At 32.5% G+C, this 21607-nt stretch overlaps 1 protein-coding gene across 1 annotated transcript in view; it reads right to left on the reverse strand.

Annotated features, from left to right (window-relative positions):
• Positions 1–19844, reverse strand: part of LOC128995916 (uncharacterized) — a 96003-nt gene extending 76159 nt beyond the window's left edge. Inside the window, exon 1 of the mRNA XM_054420964.1 lies at positions 19687–19844. The gene's annotated coding sequence lies outside the window, so the exon portion shown is untranslated. The remainder of the gene's footprint in view (positions 1–19686) is intronic.
• Positions 19845–21607: the final 1763 nt, after the last annotated feature.

Here is a 21607-nt window from a genome sequence, read left to right on the forward strand (position 1 = left end):
GTTTTTGTGTGTTTTGTGTGTTTTTGTGTGTTTCGTGTTACTGTTTGTGGTTCCGGCGTTTCCTGGCCTCCCCGTGGCGGAACTGGATATGCCATAAAGTTTATGGCTAACCGACAGGGAAACAAACATTACTTGATCTATTTTCATAAATATATACATGAATATCTACCATAATCTATTTAATTAATATAATACTTTACTATTATCAATTTATTCACTTATCAATCTACTTATCTTATACAAAATTTTACTGACTTGTACATGTGTTAATAATTGTAAATATGGTTCCGACGTTTCCTGGCCTCCTCGTGGCGGAACTGGATATGCCTTGCAGTTTATGGCTAACCGACAGGGAAACAAACATTACTTGATCTATTTTCATTAATAAATTTATAAATATTTATAACCATCTTTACTTGAAATACTATAACTGTTAATTTAAATCATTGTAAATTAATATGGTTCCTACGTTTCCTGGCCTCCCCGTGGCGGAACTGGATATGCCATACAGTTTGTGGCTAACTGACAGGGAAACAAAAAAACTTCATCTATTTTCATAAACATATACATGAATATTTACTATGAACTATTTACTTAATATAATACTTTACTATTCTCAACTTATCAATCTACTCTAATATATTCGTGAAATGGTTATTACTTCAATATCGATTTTCACTATAACAACCCCACAAAGAATTTAGAAATGCTTATGCTTTCTAGACCACTTCTAGGTGTGCTACGGACTTGAAATTTCCCCGGTTTCTTGGTGATGGCCCCTTACCCCTTCCTAAATTACGACTAACAGCTAGGGGGCCTGGGGGCGGAGCCCCCAGCGAGCCAAAGGCGAGTTGTAAAATATATATTGTGATGAGAGAAGATGTATAAAATAATGTCCGAATTTTTGTAGTTTATACTAGATTAAATAAATAAGTTTAGATTAATCAACTGTGATGGCAAGTCTTATTGAGAGTAAATTAAATTTTAAGCCAAAGAAAAGCAAGGACAAAAAATACGTTTATAAATATATAAACGTATTTTTTATTCCTTTTAGTTCCTAGAATAATGAATGCTTTAATAAAGTGCCCAGGTTTTAGAAGTAATTCACAACTAACTTTTAAGCATTTTAAAAAATATATTAAAAACTTTAATAACATCTATAATTTTATAAGTAACAGTAACCACAGCAAAAATATCTCAAAAAGTAAACTTTCAGTAAACAATCACATGCAAACATATAAAAATCACTCATCTGAGATTTCAGCATATTATTGAGGATACAGCGCATTCTACTGTGAAATATTTCCAATTGGGTTTCCAATTTTCCCGAGCGAGTGTAATTGTTAACTCATTTGGGAGTCATAATTCTTCATCCCGGTCTGGTAAAAATACAACACGCTTGAATTAAAACGTAACCAACATATAAAGTAGGTAAGATGTGTTTGGTATTTCTAATGTTACAAATTTGTTAAAGATTTTATTACATTTACAAATAGCCAATCATATTTTGACGGATTGAATATACAATGTATTAAATGAAACTGTTGAGTGTTGTATTGTAGCATAGATAAATCATGTGTTGCTTAGTCTATGATTGTAGCTATCTGTGAGGTTTAAGTTATTGCTTCTATTGTAGTTATTTTTGAACAGTATTATGTATTGTGAAATGAATTTATGTCTAATTAATGTATTATATCGCTGTACATTATTGTTATTTACATAAATATTATCGTCGTTGTGCAATGTAGCGCTATTATAATATTTATTATTATGACTATATAGGATCCCATCGCATTCAAAGTAGACAAATGTTTAGTTTTATGGAAGATTATACGCGTGTTTAAACGAACGAGCATTTCAATCCTTTCCATCATTTGCTTCTGTTATTATTCCGTGACTGTCGCCTTTGCTAGCGTGCGTCGAATAATTATTGCCTTAAATCAGTGGTTTTGTTTTTCCACACTGTCATAACTCTATTCATATACTTTAAATTAATTGTTAGCTATTTTCTTGTACACTGCTAAAAGAATTTATTAATTTCCGTGTATAATTTTTTACACTTACAAACATAATAATAGGCCTATTACTTGATATATCATTAAAGCTTTCACTCCTTAAATGTACCTTTTCTCGATTGGAACTATGGCCCACTACTACTATTACTGACTTTAAAAATACCACGTGCATGTATTTAATTATTGGTTTGTATTAATCTTTAAAAACGGATTCAATCGTATTTAAAGGTTTAAAAAGTAATAGTAACGTTTATTCAACAATTTGACTTAGTGTTATTATTATATTTTTCTGACTTTATTCAATAAGGGTATTGAAAAGAAACACATATTTTTTACACGAATCTAGTTACTATAATCATTTAGGCAGGTAAATCATAAGTTGACAGTAATTTCTGCATTTTCATAAAACAGGATTTTTTAGGAAAAAGTAATTATAATTTATTCTGTTACTTAGTACTCCCTGGCATTATAATCATTTATATGAATTATATTTTCTATGTGCAAATCATAAGTAACCTTAGTTTGGCAGTATTGAGATGATAATAAAGACCAAAACATAAGATATCTGAATAAATTTAGTTGAAAATGTATCTATTTACTTGTAAGTATTTATGATACACGACAGTAAACGCATCCTGGAGTGCGGTAAAAGAGAATGAATCCAAAGATCAGCATAAATAAACCTAACCTTAACCACATTATTACAGCCCCAAACCTTATTTCAACCAGCGTTTTACACTAAATATTGAATCTCTTTCCACCGTTCTGGTTTGTCGAGCCGTGTTTTGTGCAAACATATTAAATTCAAAGTATTATTCCAGAATCAATGATAAAATTGCTAGGGAAATTTTGAAAACTTATCGGAAATATTTCACAGTAGGATGCGGACAGCTGGACAACACAAGAATATGTTGAGAACTCAAGTGGATAATTGTTATATCACTGTTAGTAAAACTATCTTCTGGTATTAAATCAAAAATTTTAATTTTTACGATTGAAATTGTCAATATTTTTAAAGCTTCGTTGTAGCAATATCATCCATTCAATTTTATTTGTTCCTTATTCACCCCCTTCTAACGCAGTAGTTAATAAATTAAAATAAGGTCCTGGCTTTAAGACGAACTTATACTAGCATAACAAAAGTGAATTTCAATAAACAATCAATTTCAATATTTAAACACACTTACTCTGCGATTATCAACATACATTTTCAAACACGCGCAAAGCTGAGCATCTGTAAAAATTTGAAAACGTAATTTCCATTTTGGAGCAGCACAGCTTATGGTTTTAATTCCAAACTAGTCCCGATGGAGCAGCGGGGGCTGCACGGGAGCCCAATTGTCACCCCCACCCCCACCAACCCTCTCACAATTGTACAGCACAACTCCCCTGGGGGTAATAATTCTTCATCTGGTCGGTGATGAACATAAAACGAATATTTCACTGTTATCCAGGGCTGTTTCATACAAATGTCTATGGGGAGTGAGCGATGCGACGAGACAGTGTTGGAATAACAATTTTAAAACTAGTCATCGTTTACGACTTTTCAATTGAAATACCTTGCTGATGCATTGGTAAACTGGTTAAGCTACGTAAATGTATACAGTATATGTTTTCCGGTAACTTGTGTTAATTCCCTCTCATTTCACACTTGGACTTTGCATAATGCAGGTGGACTTCATCCTATATGATGCGTATTTTATATAAAACTTAAATATTTATTTTGGGTCAAGTGTAACTGTTTGTGTGTGACTGTTTCTGGCTGATTCAAAACATTGACGAAGTGAATGAAGTTAAGATTGTGGAATAGATGAATGAGATGGGTTAAGTTCTGTGAGATATAGCCTATATACTAAGCCAAAAATTTTAATTTATTTGAAGGAGAGTAGATTCGGAAAGGACTGGCAAACCATGTTTTGAGATCAATAAGAACCACGCTAGAATACATTAGAGTTGAGCGTAGTTGTAATACGATTATATTTTAGCTTTACTGAGAATTATAGATTAACAACGATCAAAACTTGGATGTGTGTTTTCTTTTAAGTAATCATTAGTTCAGAATTTGTGTGATTCTTTTACAAGTTTAGTTTCTGATTGAAAACAGCTGATTATCTATCAGTCATCAATTGAAATTTACAAAAACACTGGGCCTAGCTTTTACCAATCACAACATTTTAACAACTATTTTTTCCTTACTGAAGAACAATAAAATACCCCCGCCGCAGCAAACCTGCAGACTAAGCGAATTTCCATTTCCCTGAATGGATTTACACTAAAATGTCTCCTTAAAAATATCACATTTATTCCCTATTTAAATAGAATCAGTTTAAAACATACTTAGGTTTGCTGCAACAGGGAGGGTAAAAGTGTGTTTTATGTAAAATGTTAATAGTTAGTAAGAAATAAAAACATTTTCCAAATTTGGGCAAAATATGTTTATAAACAAGCAAACTACAAGAGTTTACTTATTCTCCATAAGAATAACATGGGAATTTTAAATTTACAATTTTTTGGAATTTTCTCCGTAACCATTAGGCGCATTATAACGCTTCAATATACTAAATTATTTGTTTTTTTAAGCTCTACAAAATAGTTTTGAAAGAAATTGCAAAATTTTATGTTTTTTGGGTCAAAAATGGGAAAAACCCATTTTTACCCCATAAAAGCCCCCATAAACCCCCAGCCCCATGGTCCGATCATGCTGGTTTGCGAACTCGTTCGAATAAACGTAGGTTTACACGTTTGTACCAAATTTCATCAAAATCGGATCATTTTTGCTCGAGTTATTGCGCTAACGGACACATATATATATATATATAAATATATATATATATGAATATATATATATATATAAATATATATATATATATGAATTTGAACGGATGGTGTTTTTGACCTCTAGGGACCTCAAAACGAAAAAAAAATCGGTCCCGCGTCCAGGTCTTACCGTGAGTACTACGGTAATAGCTTATTCCCTATATGGGAAATTCGCTAAAAAGGTAACATAGGATGAAAGGTAACTATAATTGATCTCGTTATTATTGACAATACTCGTTAATAATTTACATAATTTACGGTACACAAGTTATATAGTTTTGTTTAAACTGTGCGGATAAATGCGCAAAATAAATACACGTTGTACTCCAGATACAACGCTATCATGTTAGTTCCATAAACAGAGTTGGAAAAATAAACAGTTAAAACCTGTGTTGACTTGTTTAACTGTTTGGAAACGAATATTTAAACCGATCCATCGATGCTGAAAGTAACACACTTGTTGTTTTTAGTAAAATAGAGCACAAAACCGTTTTGGTACAAGATTATAGCTTTTTGTAGTTAATTTTATCAATTTTTGTACAAACTCACAATTGCTAAACCCGTGTATTCTACAATCATGAAAAGGTAATACAGATAGTTTTACATTAATTGGCAACTCTTTCATACTTAATTTTAACAAACAATTTTTATGTAGCATTTCAACCTTAATTTCAACCTTAAACCTTTGAATGTGTATTTTTACCTCGGAGAATATTAGTTTCAACTTTTTTTTTTGTTTCGTAACCTTTGCCCTAACTGCAGTAGCATACCACAGGCTGGATTTATTATTTTAACCATCACCATCCATTTTGTTTGGTTTAATGAATATTCTGAAATTATATAAGACAAAGTTTATTCTAACGTACGTTCTTAAGCTTGCATTTATTTATTAATTTCCTAGGACACTAGGCATGAGATCAGAATTGTTTTTCATATTAATTCAGGCTGAAGTCCCGCGCTATACCTCTAGACCAGCTCGCTCCCTGCAGTAGTAATGTATTGGAAAAAGCTTTAAAAAGGCAAAGTGTAAAGACTTATAAATAAAAACTTAACTATTTTACAGTGTTAATTAGAAAACAAGAGTTACTTATCATGATCAACGGGTACAAATTACATAATCAGCATCGCCATGAAGGCTTAAGGACTATGAGCTAAAGACTAAAAAAGTGACATTATTTGCATATTGTACTGCTATAATGTGCTGTCATTCTTCTAAACTAAAACAGGTTTTACCAAAGCAATCTCGTCTTATTATAACTAATCCAATTGCTGGATTTAAAAATTTAAAAAGTATTTACAGTTCATTAGTTTTTTTTTACACTAATGTACATTATATATGAGACAAAAGCAATCAGTAAAATTATATCAATTTACATTATAACTGTGCTGGTATTAAATAGTATTAAAAAAAAAACAACTCGTCAATATGTAAGTCACTGCAAGACTTAAAACAGTCTTACAGTTAACGTGCCAACATCAAACTTGGGACCATCACTCAGCAGTACGATTTAAAAGCAATACAACTGTCCTATATTACACAGCATCTATTATATCTAGTCAAAACAAAACAGATAAATATGTATTGTAAATAGGATGAAATATCGATATAGTCAGGTGTAAAATACAATTCAAAAGAGTCCCAGATTTGTTGATAAATAAAATCTAAAATAATTCACAATTTCCCCTATTATTTACATCCTATACGGATTTACCCGATTTTCCGTTTCACTTGACCAAGCTGTTGTCTACTATGTATAAAAAAACATAGAGCTACATCGTTTTCTCTTGATCGTATACAAGTTAAGCAGTTATTATAAATGTAATGGACTGTTTCCACGTATACAGAGCTAAGGAGGTGTCGCAGGCAACAACAAAAAGCGCCACTTAGGGCCTAATTATATGTAGGGCGTAAGTACCTCATCATTTAGTGCTATTACGTGTGTTGGGAGGGGTTAATAGTCTACCACTTAGCCGAGCATAATCACCCAGTACTCACCACCTCAGTAATCACCCAGCACAGCTCGGCTAAGTGGTAGACTATTAACCCCTCCCAACGATTCGCGGACCGAGGAGCGCACAATACCTGCTCTAATGGGAGGTCATAAATAAAATCCGTAGGGGTAGGACCAAGGAGCGCAGAGGTACCTTGCGCGCCTCGGTCCTACCCATGCAATGAACTAATCCCCTAATTATACGGATTAAAAGAGACAATGGCTGGGTCAACCCTGCAAGTAAATCCCATTAGTCGTGCCTCATTGAATACACTACTTTAAAATGAAAATGTAAGGAGTAATTTTGAAACTATAAATATGTTAACAGAGACAATGCAAGATACTGTATTATGCATTCGAAGTTGAAGTAGTTATCTTAAAAACAGTTGGTTTTTGTCCTACGTTAATAAGCCCATTTTCAATGCAGACAAACTGCATATTTTTCTAAGTGCAGTTTAATAAAAATTAAATATTTATCACTAAATAGTACGGAACTAAATTTGCATTATTCTATTATAATTAAAATCATATTAGATTATTCGAGACAGCTAAACTTTCTCTCTGCGTTTCAGAACTATCAAATGTTTACATTATTTTGTTTTGCAGGTATAGTTTATACAATTTTGAAATAGCTTTGAAGGCATGACGACTATTAATTGCTTATAGCATGCATGATTCTACGTGATTTGTTTTGATTATCGACCCGTGATTCAACCTTCGTCTCCGTCCTGTGGAAACACCTGGCATTTTCTCTCGTGATAGAGGTTAGGATATTGAATGCCTTAATATTACCGGACGTTCGTACTATTTAGGAGCAACGCATACCATTCTTGAAACTAATTAATTCTTAAGAACAACATTATATTATGTTGTGCATTTCCGGATTAGGTGGGTGAGCCTACTGCTGAAAGTGATATTTGCCAAATGACAATGTGCCTGGGCTAAATTTACTTCAAAAAGTAGTGTTGTTTACATAGGCTTTGTTTAAATTTAAAAATACTTTTTGAATAAGAATTACTTAGGTTTTTCTGAAAGTATATAGTTAGAAATATCTGAAAATAAATCGATTATTTTGTTTGGTTTACTTTTTTAACTGTTGTATTGCCGACAAAAAAGTGTATCTAATGAAAACATTTACTCCTCAAGATCCTATAATTATTCCCAACTGTTTAGACAAGCACAAATTTGTTTAATCAGAATTTACTTGGCTATTTCCAAAGTAATGGTTTAAGCATCGTTTAAGTAGATTTTATAGCCTCCGGATTACCAATAAATATAAACATAATTACTCTATTTTAATGCTAAATTCAAATAACAATAACCGGCACATACTCTAAAAAGGAATTCTAAAAAAAGAGTAAACTACAAAAATTAAAACTTGTCTTTATTCAAGTAGTGTTACCAGTTACAAAGTAAATTATCTATTATAAAAAAGTAAACTTTTGAGTCTAGAATCAAATAAGAGATAATAAGTAATGAGTAACTTACAATCAGTGACGTGTTTTTTTTTTTTTTAATTTCTTGCTGTACATCTAATAAGGTGACCAATTTTACAAATTCGTTACCGGTGCAGATTCCTAAAGAAAGTTCTATTCTCGGTTAATGTTAACGGTGCTATTGGTACATTTTCTAACTAATGTCACAGATTCGTGGGTAAAAATACTTCATTGGGGCAAATAAATCCTAATCAGAGTGACTTTTTGATTAGTCAGCATCCACAATGTAATATACTGTGATTTTTCTTTAAAACAATAACTGTTACATCTAAATAAGGCTAACTGATTATTTCAGGGCAAAATTATCAAACTTATTTATCCAGCGAGAACAAAGTTATTTTTGAAAAACATCAAACCGTAGGCCTACAGTTTAAACATTTTGTAGGCCTATACAAACATTAGTAACAATGAATTATGTTGTTTGACGTTGTGACATGTTGCTATTTAGACATTGTGATGACAATGTTATATTATACATCATTTGTGTCATTTAACAAACGTTTTACATGGTGACAACATAAACGCCAAATATTAATGATAATTCGAAAACTAAAAGAAAGTAATACAAATTGAGTTTAAATTAGGAAGATGATTTGGAATTGCAATAACTTTAAAATTATATGGAATTTGATTCATGCTACCATATAAAGTGTTGGCTAAGTAACTTTAAAAAATTGTTCCTTTGTAAAATCTTGTTTTTGTAATATTATGTTATCACTGTTGGCATTAAAAAGTAAAGCTTACCTCCTAAGAAATGTGAAATGAATTGAGAATGGCCCGTATTGTATTTTTGGAAAAAATATATGGGATTCGAAATAGTACAAAATTGTCCACATAAAAAGTCATCATTTTGACACAAATACAATATACATAGTAAAATTCTGACTCCGATCCTTGCTCTCGAGCCTGAGAAACTACAAAGTATATCAACTATATACTGTATTGGTACGTATGTTTTGTATTACCTTTTCTTTTTATCAATCAATGGAAAAATAAAGTACTTCAATGGATATGCGCATTTTACATATCATAAAGAAGAGATGGTTTCTGTCTGTTGAATTTACCTATAAAACTAAGATTAAAAATTCAGGTTGTTTTTATCAATGGTGGGTACACGTTGAAAGCATTTAATTGTATTCATGGATTTAAATTAGCTAAGGATTTTACAAACCATTCCTGCATAAAAATTAGTAGCCTATATTTCATAGCGAGGGGTCCCATTGCAAATTTGCACATTTTAATAGGGTTCAACACCTATTCTAAGGTAAAACTAACGGTGCAATACCCCTTTATTTTCAAAGATTATGTTTGTTTAAAGCAGTTATTAAAAGTGAATAAACTTACTAATTTGCAATAATTTCCATTCATTGATTTTAGATCCACACCATGAAGACTAAAGTCACCTACCTTAATCAAGTCGCAATTATTAAAAAGTAGCCTATTTAAAATCCATTTTTATAAAATAAAATAAAATCTAAATGTGGTTTAACATTCAACTGAAGGATCAGCTTTTCTATTGCAATTTAAATTCGAAAGTGAAAGTGTACGGCCTGGTAATTTGTTGATACATTAGTTTGGTAATAAGTTGCACTAGAAAAATATACCTGAATCAATGGTGTAGTCAGTGAGGCGCGACTAATGGGATATACTATTAAATTATTAAATTATGGGATATAGTATTAAAGTATTAAAGTACTCACAGGGTCGACTCAAGCATTGTCTTGTTCAACCCTCGTAAGTAGGGGATTAGTTCCTTGCACGGGTAGGACCAAGGAGCGCAAGCACCTCTGCGCTCCTTGGTCCTACCCCGACGAATTCTTCGGCCGAGGGGTTGACAGTTTTACGACTTGCGCTCCTCTGTCCGTTTCCCGTGCTGGGTAAAACAAAACTCAACCCTATACTGAGTATCATATAGCTTGCCTCGAAAAAAACTACAAAGAGGATATTGAACGTGACTTAAACTACAAAGACTTTATGGACATTGGTCGAACCAAAGTATTATCTCTGTAATGATCTAGCATCAGTATAGATTAAATGGGATGAGATGTCTATTTGTAGTATTCAAAGTCAACGGTATGAATAGGCTACTGCACACTAATATCTTCCAAGCCCTGTCCTAAACAGCTTAACATGTTTAATCTAAGGTACTGCTTTGAGAAACATTTGCTTATTTATGCTTGAAATTATATATTTGTTTAAGTTCATACTGTTCAATTTTTAAATATTATTTTTTATGTATTGTTCAGAATTCCAACTGTAATTTTTTTACCAAACAGAACTAGAGGTCGTCCATCGGTTGAAAACTCGATTTAAAATATGCAATGTACAGACTTATGTATTTTCACACCACACTATAAATAAAACATGTTATTATTATTCAGCTGTAAAAAGTTAAAATTAAAAAGATTTTCTAAATGCCACATATGAACATTTGAATTGTATCAATAATGTTAAATGGTTAAATATCGAATTACAACAATCGCCTACGTTGCTAAAATTATATAGGCAGTTTGTTTTCATTCACCACACTGTTTAATATGTTTCCAAACCCAATACTTTAAATAAACATCATGGCTGGGTTAAACATTGCCATTAATATTACGAACAAATTAAATAGTCTACATTTACAATTTTGATAATGTTTATTTAATATTCAACTAATAATTTACAGTTGGAAATTCCAATTATTATTCATCACTGTATGCGTTCACTGTTTATGACATTGGACAACTTGAAAACTTGCAAAGAAATTCTGAAGAGGCGGCAAAGTCGTGACTTGGAAATGAATCACCTGAGTTGACATTTCTCGGCAAAACAAGTGACTAAAGAAATCAGCTGGAATCAAACTTTGATATATTCTTATTTAGTCGGCTATTTTGAGTTTAGTGTAATATCGTCCTGAGTAGGCTTTCTAGGCCTGTGTTGGAATCCGTCAGCTTTTTGTAACGACCTAGTAGTTATATTAAATTTACCCAGAATAATTGACACGGACAACTGGGTCAACGTCAAATTTTCTAAAGCTTCTGTTCTGTTAGGATTATATTTTTTGAAAATCAGATAAATAAGTGATAACAATAAAAGTAGATTAAGACTTAACTACTACTTACTAGCCATCGCCGAATAAACTAGATACAGTTTTTTTCATAATGTGCCTCCAGAATTTATTTATGTTAGATAACGTTTCCAAACATTTGCTAAAAAATATTTCGATATTTGCTTAAAACTTATTGTGTATGTGGTTTATTACCTAATAAGAAAATGTGATATACTGTAGTACAAAATTAAGCTTTAGCTTCGCCATAACAAAATCCAATCAAAATCTTTCCTGTTTTTCTTTTATACTATATATTACCTTCCCTATTACTTGTCATACTTGTAAGCCATACAAATCAATGGATTTTACCATGGTATATTATTTTGTATAGTAAGCCTATACCCAAAATTAATTCACAATGTAAACACTAAGTTAAATTTGATTTCCCCTAATCCATTGCGAAATAATTCACAAATTCAAATACAATAAATTATTTCAAACCAAAAATATACATTACATGGAAGCATATCTTGGTTTCATTTCAACCGTAAAAGCTTTGTTCACATTTTATTGTTTGTTTCAAGCAAAATAAACACAACCAACCGAATATTCCGTAGATATTTTAACTCATAACTTCCGCCTTTTTTGTTGTTGTTAAATCTTGCGTTCCCTCACACAGTTGTTTCATTTGTTTTGAATTGTTAAGCTCTTTATTGCTATAAACCCTTTCACCAACTGCTTAAAGGGCAAAGTTTGTGGTTTTTTTCAGTTAGTTTATAGTACCTACATTGTTTTTAAAGGTTAAAAAACGAGCCAATGATTAGAGGATTTTTATTGAACCCAAGCTCCAAATTATGGCAAACTACTGACTGGAAAAAGAAACATATAAACCCAGGGATAGAGGCTGGACAATCCATGCCAGGAACCCAACTAAGAATGGCCTCTTTCTCATGTAACTAGAGGAAATTATAGTGCACTTTATCAAAGATATACCTCTATCCTAGTTACCACAGCAGATACGATTCGTTTAAATAAAACTCGACAATGTTCCATGGTGAAATTCATGGTGGAAGGAAAATACCCCCACCACAGTGAACCTGCAGACTAAGCGAATTTCAACTTGTCTGATTACATTTTTACTAAAATATTTCCATAAATAAGACACATTTATTCCCAATTTAAATAACATTAGATTTAAAAAGTGCTTAGGTTTGCTGCTACGGGGAAGGTAAAAAGTGTTTTTGACGATATGTCAATAGTATAGGATGAAATAAATAAATTTGCCAAATTTTATCCACATAAGAATAACATGGGAATTTTAAATAAAACTTTTTTTTATTCTCTCCGTGACCGTTAGGCATACAACAGCGCTTCTATATACTAAATTATCTCTTTTTTAAGCTCCACAAAATGGTTGAGAAAGAAATTGCAAAATTGTGTTTTTTTAGGGGGAAAAATGGGAAAACCCCACTTTTACCCCATAAAACCCCCCAAAAACTCCTGTTCCCATGGTCCGATTATGCTGGTTCGCGAACTCGTTCAAATAAACGTAGGTTTACACGTTTGTACCAAATTTCATCAAAATCGGATCATTTTTGCTAGAGTTATGTGTTATGTGTCCGATATAAAAAATCGATCCGATATAATATACAGGGTTAGTAAAAAGTGTGGAGACCCCCTGTTATTTTTTTAACGGCTCATACTAGAAAAACTAAACTCGGCACACTATTATGACATCTTATGAAGTACTTTTTGGGCATAATCGTCACTTGGTGTACATCCCCAAAATGGGGGATTTTGGGGGAAACTTAAACATTTCAAATACAAAGACCCATCGAGTGACCCCTCATTTTGAAGGTCCTGATAAAAGAAGACCAACAACGCAAACTAGAGGTCTTTATCTCAATCCAGTAAAAAATGGTAGCCAATTGAAATTCTCAGAAGTTAACTTTAACTTACAGCTTTCCAAGTCTGGAGACCCCCTGTAAATTTTGTAGCCGCTCACACTAGGAAAACTAAACTCTACACACCTTTTTGGCATGTTATGAAGTACTTTTTAAGCCTAATAGCCACTTGCTTACCAAACCCAAAATGGGGGATTTTGGGGGAAACTCAAAAGGTTTAGACGATAAGCCCAATCAAGTGACCCCTCATTTTGAAGGTCCTGGTAAAACAAAACTAACAACGCAAACTAGAGGTTTCTATCTCAATCCAGTAAAAAATGGAAGCTGTTTGAAATCTTTAGAAATCGGTAATAACTTGCAATTTTATATTCAATTGGCTGCCATATTTTACTGTGTTAAGATAGAGACCTATATTTTGCGTTGTTAGTTTTCTTTTATTATGACCTTTAAAATGAGGGGTCACTCGATGGGGATTATCTTTAAAAAATTTTAGTTTCCCCCAAAATCCCCCATTTTGGGTTTGGGAACTTATGAGAATTTCAATTGGCTGCCATTTTTTACTGAACTGAGATAGAGACCTCTAATTTGCGTTGTTGATTTTCTTTTACCAGGAACTTCAAAAGGAGGGGTCACTCGATGGGTCTTTGTATTTGAAATATTTGAGTTTCCCCCAAAATCCCCCATTTTGGGGATGAACACCAAGTGGCGATTATGCCCAAAAAGTACTTCATAGCATGCCATAATGGTGTGCCGAGTTTAGTTTTTCTAGTATGGGCTGTTAAAAAAATAACAAGGGGTCTCCACACTTTTTACTAACCCTGTATATCGCCACAGACAAATTGAGAACCTCATCCTTTTGTTGGTAGTGGGGAGGTCGGTTAATATCTCATAATCACTGAGTTAATATAATCACTGGTGTTATATTGGTAAAGAACAAGAGACTGATTTACATAATAGATCCCTGAATTATGTCGTTTCTAAAGCATGCTGTAGTTATATTATCGAACTTAATGATCCATAAGATTAATAACAATGCAGATATATTACTAACAACATTTATAAATATATTAGCACCCTTTTTGGCAAGAGTATAGAAAAGAGCAGAAAAACATATTTCAAAAGTACTATAAAATACACGCCTCCTTTGCTTTCAGACTAAAACTCGAACAACTTGGAGAGTTTTTCTTTACGGCTTATACAACGCACAAACATTTTCAGCCTGTGTTTTTCTCTCTTGCTTACCTAAAATATCACTTCTTCTCCAGTATTTTGTCTTATATGTTTAGAGAAAGAGTTTCTCAATTATGTTTTTCATTTAAAACATAGCTTTAAAACACTACAACACCATCAAGGAAATCATGGTAGAGTTATCAATTTCAAAAAGTAGTTTTGGTTGTTGCTAACCTAAACTGTGTATATTTACAATGAAACCGTGACCAATTAATTTTACTCCTATTTTTAAACAAGCAGAGGACATGTATATTGTATATCTTGTATGTTGTATGTTGTATGTTGTATATATTGTATATACAACATATGCTGGAATTAGATGCCAATTGTTACTAAACACGAAAGAGAATATATCTTACAAATTCGATTAAAAATAGAATTTGTTATGAATTGCATTGTTTATTAACGACTTATTTGAGACTTTTTATAAAACATTAGTATTGTCTTGTTTTTATTTGACCTATATTTACGTAGCAAGCTAACATTAAAAAGTACATTTCGTTACGAAAAGCCAAATCAATTGGTTGATTAAGTATCATTTGTTATATTATTGTTGCAATATACAATAACAAATTCAACCTATTGAACAATTTTTCGTCAATCGAATTCCTCCCTTATATAAGGGAGGAATTCGATTCAATACAATCAATCAATAGAAGGGATTGAGGACATAATCATAATTATATCCTCAGTCCGTTCTATTCTAGTAATTGTTAGATTTTACCTTCTAACAAAAAGATATTTCTTTTTACGTAAACCTTTTTGCATCAACATTTAAGATCAGCAAAATGTCTGCCTCGGATGTGATAAAATGAGGGGCAACACCATCATGTTTACTTACTTAACTCGTTTAAATGTTGTCTAAGACCGTTAAAAAGTTAGAGTGTGCTTTATTAAATTACTTTAGAATACAATGTATTTACCTGAAAACCAACAGATGGAAGCTGTTATAGCTACGTATGATTACGTATATGTAGATATCTGGGTAATAGTATGTTCAACATGAACGGCTAAACTATTGAATTGACTGACATGAAATATGTACAAAAGTTAATCATAAACACGGCCAAAACATAGATCTAAAATAATTCACCACCATAAAATCAACTCGGACTACATCCACTGGACGTCCAAGGTTTCGGAGAGGAACGTAAATATTAATTGGTTCTAAAATGGAAAAATAAATAAGACCACTTTCACATTATGCTAGTATCTTTATAGTGCAACACATTTGATTGAAATAACCTAAACCAAAATACTATAAATGGATAAAACTAATTGGTACAGTAAATTTAGCTATTATCTATAATCAATGTGGTAAAGAATTGGTAAAGAAATTATTTACCGGCATATTCTCTTCTGCACTCTCACTCCATTGCGATACCAATACTTACCACAATTAGTTCAGGAGTAAGATTATCCTAGATTTATTAAAAGGTAATTCACAAATTTATTTGTTTAATTCAATTTTATATTAGTATTTTCAAACAAGATTTAAAACATGGTTAGCACAATTGTTATTTTATGAACTAAATTTGAATGCAGTTCCAACAAGCACTTTGGTCATGTTTGGCATCCCACTCGGTTACAATAAGAACTAGGTTCAGACCGAGAAGTTTCCTCCCTTCTACTTGAAACCCAGGACAAATGTAACTTTTAGATTTGGTCCCGAGCCAAAGTTGGAATGGTCCAAGTTTCCTTTGAGATGTAAATAAGGAAAATAGTAGGGTGTTCGGAGGGGAAACCTTTCCGTGTTGTCTTGTATCAATTCCCTCACCTAGCAGGATACTATGAGGTTTAATGTTTTGAAAACGGTACAATGTTGTGCAGCAATGCAATGCAATTACAAATTATTCTTGAGGAAACTTATTGCATCCTATGTGATTTTGGTCGTAAAAATTTTTGAAATTATTGGAAATCAGAATTATTTTATTTGGTTTTTACAGAAATTACACAGTGTACTTTAAAGAAGCCTGAAATTATGTTATAAGCAAATTATTATATACTACTAACTACTACTACTTAACTACTGAAACTATCATCCCTAGGTCAAAGACCTGTTTGAGATGTTCTACTCGCTCATGTACATTTAATATATCTCAAAGGTAAGATCACCAAAAACCTCAAATACACCATAAAGAAACTTTATAGTGCAAACCTATTGTTATAATTACTATTTTTTGCGTTGGTTATTTGATTGAAATAGTATAGTATCCCAAATAGTAAAATTAGTCTTTAGTACTTATTATGTTAATAACTCTTTAGTAAAGTAAATATTTGTACAAAACCTCATTAAAGTGTCAACGAGTTATCCTTAGTTGTCACACATGACGATTCAACAAAGAAAAGCAAAACTAAATGCGACAATATACAGTATAACTCAGTGTAACTTAGCTTCGTAAGTTACGGGCATAATTAACCTTACGCGGTGCAGCGCTAAGTGTAAAGTTAAATTGGAGTTGTAACACCCTTAGTGGAGGGGGAACAGGGGGAGGAACTTGGGGTGAATATAGTCATTAGAAACACGATCAGGCTTTGGAAAATGTCACGTCAATTAACAATAATTATAAAGCCATTTCCCAGATGAATAACATGTTTTAGTGAGAACAAGTGAAATGGCGGCAATGTCAACTAGGTGTGTTACATGTAATGGTAATTACCACGATGAACAAGGAGACCACCATAATGAGTAATTCGACTCTTGTCACTTCTAAATTGGTTGAATTAAATAGTGTACGCTGAAGTACGATTGACTGATCAGTCTTGTGACTTTACTTACCCAGCTTGTCTTGATAATTATGATTTTAATAAATGGTCGTGGCTAAAGAAACAGCTGGGCAAAGACAGAAACAAAGCTTCACGAGGGAATCTTACTAATCTTACTAATATTATAAATGTGAAAGTTTGTGTGTTTGTTTGTTTGTTTGTTTATTTATTTGTTTGTTTGTTTGTTTGAAGTTCAATCACGCATTAACTACTGGACGGATTGGGCTGAAATTCGGCATGATGATAGCTCATATTCCCGATTAACATATAGGCATATTCTTATCTCAAAAATCCTTTCGGGCTCCGCCCCAGTGGCTCTGTAGTTTTCCATGTTAACCTTATGAGTATTCATTATTTAAGAGGAATTAAAGAATTCAGTCAGCTGTTTCAAATAGAAAAGTTGGTTCTATGATATGCAAAAGTATTAAAAAGTTATAAGATTTACCAACAGGGTGCAGCACTATATTTTTTTACCTTTTATGAAAACAGCTTATTTGAAAATTTGAAGAAAACACTGTCATAAGCAATGAGAACTGTCAAAGTATGATTGTTTACAGTTATGTTTATGTTTTTAATTGCATGAATAGTTTGTGATAGTTTGCGAATTTTTAATAATTTGTTTTTCTCTTTTGTTTAGGTGAAGTGGTAGATCTTATGGCTATGGTAGGTGTGTAATACTATAGTACCTATACCGTAAATTTAAAGAAGCAAATTTTATCAAACTGTATCCTCCCCATTGCAAACTCTAAATTAGAAAATAACTGCAATACGCATTTTACACTTATATGCCATCCCCGTACGAAGGACGGGTACTCTGCTAGTTTACTATATTATCGTAAACTCAATCTCTTCTCACTACTTAAAAACGAAATTTGTTGTCTTAGTCTCAATTAAATAATATATTTAAAATTATGTCCATTACATAAAAATATTATTAGCAACGTACTGGTAGAAAGAAGTATTCAAATTCGTTATAGCGTCAGAACTGCAGTAATGCCTTACATTTATACAAACACCTCATCAGAGTAATATACAGGGTTTATATGTTTTGGCCGGATGCCATTTTCAAACACCTTGGTTCAGAAAATACATTAGCAGTGTAATGTGATTCGTGTACTAAATAAGCATATTATGTTGTTCCAACAAAGCATGCTGCACTGTTAATTACTTTTGCAACTAACTACGAGGTGTTTAAATATCCATAGTAATGGAAGACGTAGTTTTAAAGCTTAATTGTGCAACTCGAAATTAAAATGTGAACAATAAACAAAATCATTTATTTTTTATTTTTTAATAAGTTTATTTTTAATTTTTAATACAAACTTGGGATTTTTAAATTCCTTTAAAACTGCTTTTACTCGAATTATTAGGGTTAAAGAAAAAAATACTAACTCATTACTTTGCAAATATAAGAAACTATTAAGGAAATATCTACAAACGAAAATGGATTTTTTTTTAATACGTTCTGTGAAAAATGGTCCATCTAATTGACCTGAAACCCATTATTTCAATTTTTTTATAACTTCGAAAAGACAGTATGCTATCAAGACTTTTTTTACACAAGCATACGAAGAAATATGTTGAATATACCTATTGTCGGGTGTGACAATAAAAATCAAATTTATTTAAATAAAAAGTAGTCCAAGTAGGCCTATTCCTTTAGAAAAATGTGTGCATAGATTAGGGCTGGTATTGAAATCTGTATCACCTTTTTTAGAACCTCAGAAGTTATAAGATTTAATATTGCTCTCAAATAATAATTTTGCACAAATATATCTGGTATATCTGACATTTTCAATGAGATAATAGCATGAGAATAAAATGAGGTAATAGCAGTGATTTAAAAATAGTCATTAATAAAATCTTACATAGGGAGTAATACAGAAAGTTACAATGTGTGGACGGTATTATGGTTAACATTCTAAATAAGTAAGGCATTTTGGGAACGTAGTATTTTTCTTGTCGTATTATGCGAAAACGGAATTAAAGCATCAGAAGCTAAATATGAAATAAATATTTGTTATTTATACATTGTTTCTTATATGCGTATGATATAGGTAATTTTAAAACTATCGTCGACTTCCAAAAAGATATAAAAATACAATTTATTTAATTCCGACAGGTTTTTAAAACACATTGCTACCGAAGATAGTTTGTAGTATTTATAGGTAGTGAATGGAAATAAAACTAATAGTACAAACTATCGAATCCTAAACAAATCCTCCTAACCAAAACAACAGCGTTACTCTACTCGACATTGCATATTAAAATCTAATTTTCAGTAATGCAACACCTAACACTGAGATCGAGAAAACAATAACTAGCATGAGCCAGCGGCTGGGCGGCGGGGGAGGGCACCTGCAAAATCAATAGACGGCAAACAACACCAGGACAATCGGCGCTCCTGTGGCTAAGACGACAACAAGCACCTACCTTGGAGGATGTGAGAAGGCTGCTAGAGCTGAGGATACAATCAAGGAGCTGTTGTGTGTTCGAGCGAAAGACAATCACGCGGTGACCGACACAAGTTCTCCTCACTGACTGAGGAGAGGCGAGGGAGGCTGGAGCTCCTGCGCCGTCGTCAGCTGGACCAGATAGTACCTCTCCCTGCCACCGCACCACTCAGCGCTAGGGTCGCTATCCTGGGGCACCTCGAAGAACCATGACAGCTTGTTGTGTCCAAAACTGGGGTGTTTTAAGGAATGTTTAGTGATTTATGTTGTCCGTTTGGATATTTGCAGCACGGTTGGTAGCGTGTAAAAGTTTATAAAATTATATGGATATACTAAAACAAAATTAAGTATTTAAGAGGTGAAACACTCATCATCATTGAAACACTTTTGAATTAAGAAAGAACAACAACAAATAAGTAAATTAAAACATAAACAAGAAGTCAGCTGATCACATGATAATTAATAGTTTTACATTAAAACAGTTGAGACAGTAGGTAGCAAATTCATTTTATGATTCATGTTAGTGGGAAAACTATATAGCTACAATATAATGAGTACGTGAAAAAGTAAAAATAAATATTTATTTACACAATCTTATATGTAAATTAAATATCATCTCAGAAAATTTTTTTATGCAAGTTTAACCCTTGCTCAGCTAGGTGAAAGAGATACTATATCGTTACAATTGTATACCAGTACATGTACCAAGAAGGCGAGCAAATGCTAAGTACAGGTACTATGCTTAAAGTCTAGCGTTTAAAAACCGAATGGTAGCTTCTATGGTCCCAGATTAAAGAGTGGATCATGACTAGGGACTATACATTGTCACTGCTAACATTAAACCATTTGGTGGCGTGTTAAACACTCAACCAAACTTCGTTGTTTTCATTTATAAACATTTTACTTCAGTTTTTACAGCGAATCTTGCCACATCAACATCGTCATTGCTATGGGTAAACCAGCTGGTGACATGCGAGGCATTATCCAAGCTGCGGTGTTATCTTCTACAACAATGACTTGTTATGAGACTTTTATCTCTCGGGACGTGTCAATTAACACTGTCAGTGACATGGGCGAAGTCTGCTGGAGACGTGCAGCTTTTATACAAGCTTTGTTGTTATCTCATATGATCATGTGTTGTGTGCAAATAATAATACTACCATCTATTGTGTCTAGAAGTTAACATTCCATTTCTTGTAACTTTTATTTACACCTTGCTCTATGTTTTACACGATTTGATAGGAATATTTTACGGGGTTGGAAAGGCTGTATTTAAAAAATAAAAAGCTGAGATGTACGTTAGATAAAATATTGTAATTAGTTGTAGCTGAACCCCGTATGAGGTTTTAAGGGTTTACGAGCTTGCGACTTCGGTTTCGAAGTGTCGGATTCAAATTCTGACAATCAAAGATTATAATGACAAAGACATAATAATGTCGAAGCTCACCTCAATCTGCATTTTTTTCATCCAGGAAACCCCCACCTAGTCATCCTTGTAATGAAAAATCCCCCCGCACTTAATTCATACATTTCATTGGTTAATCGTAGGTTAATTATTGACTAAGAACACTTCTTCGGTTTAAAAAATAACATAGTTGTAAAACCATGGAAAATCACTTCACCATGTGGTAAGTTTGAAAATATATTATCTCCAGTTCTGTCTAGTAATATTTAAACTGTTTATTTATTGAACATCTGTTACAATTCACAAAGCTATATACAACATTTGTTTTGGTTACGATTACTTTCCTGTGCGTATTTCATTGTTTTACTTGACAAAATTTGCAACGTTAGAAATGGAACCTACTAGAAGAACAGGAAAACAAGCGAGGAACAGTCCAAACCCTCCACAGACGGAACTCCAAGGTGAAGACTCTAGGACTACGATCACCAATCTGGCA

Source organism: Macrosteles quadrilineatus, unplaced genomic scaffold (genome assembly GCF_028750875.1).
Source record: "Macrosteles quadrilineatus isolate MER2022 unplaced genomic scaffold, UCM_ALF_1.0 Scaffold_5__1_contigs__length_97177068, whole genome shotgun sequence".
NCBI lineage: Eukaryota > Metazoa > Arthropoda > Insecta > Hemiptera > Cicadellidae > Macrosteles > Macrosteles quadrilineatus.